We start from the raw sequence: 1,124 nt of genomic DNA, 5'->3' as shown, positions 1-1,124 counted from the left end.
GCATGTACCTTGGTTGCGGGCACATCCCCAGTGGGGGGTGTGCAGGAGGCAGCTGATGGATGTTTCTCTCTCATGGATGTTTCTAACTCTCTATCCCTCTCCCTTCCTCTCTGTAAAAAATCAATAAAATATATTTTTTAAAAAAAAGTGGTCCTAGCTGGTTTGGCTCAGTGGATAGAGCGTTGGCCTGCAGACTGGAGGGTCCTGGGTTTGATTCTGGTCAAGGGCACATGCCTGGGTTGTGGCTTGACCCCCAATGGGGGATGTGTAGGAAGCAGCCGATCAATGATTCTCTCTCATCATTGATGTTTTTTCTCTTTCTCTCTCTCCTTCCTCTCTGAAATAAAAATAATAATAATAATTTTATATATATATGTATATATATATATATACACACACACACACACACACACATATATTAAAAAGTGTCCTGGGAGAAGGGACACGGAGGCACTCTGCGCACCTCCTGTCTCGGAGGCACGAGGCCAGCTGCAGCGAGGCAGGGCCACCCTGTGCCCAGCCCGAGACACTCATGGCAAAGGGAACGCGCCCAGGGCCCTGCCCGTAAAGACCTGGGCTTGGTCCAGGCTCTGCTAATTCACCGGCTCCTCCCCGGGCTTCAGGTTTCCCGTCCATTGGATGCAGATCATGAAGCCCCTCTCCTTTGTCCCAAGGGCTGAGGGGACTGTACAGATGGGAAGCTTGTTCCGGCCCTGTGAGCACCCCACTACAGACTCAGGGGGGCTTGTTCAACTGCAGGGGGCTGGGCGTCACCCCGGAGCTCCTGACCCAGCAGGTGAGGGGTCCGTTCCCCAAATTTACATCTTCCGCAAAGCTCCCCAGGCTGCCGGTCCAAAGGCCACATGCCGAGAACTGCTCTGCTAGCCCCAGGTCTCACCTGCTCCATGCCTTGGGACCAGACCATAGTTCTCAAAGTGTGGCCCTGACCAGAGTGTCAGCATTGCCTGGAAACGCGGAAGAAAAGTAAATTCTTGGGCCCCACGGCAGACCTGCTGAGTCACAGACACCCGGGTGGGGCCCAGGCCCAGGCCCAGGCGGCTGTGTTTGAACAGGCCCCCAGGGATGCTGAGGTGGCTGAAGTGTGAGAGCCTCCAGGGGACCTG

This window comes from Myotis brandtii, unplaced genomic scaffold (assembly GCF_000412655.1).
Source record: "Myotis brandtii unplaced genomic scaffold, ASM41265v1 scaffold96, whole genome shotgun sequence".
NCBI lineage: Eukaryota > Metazoa > Chordata > Mammalia > Chiroptera > Vespertilionidae > Myotis > Myotis brandtii.
Note: the sequence above shows the minus strand (reverse complement) of the source record.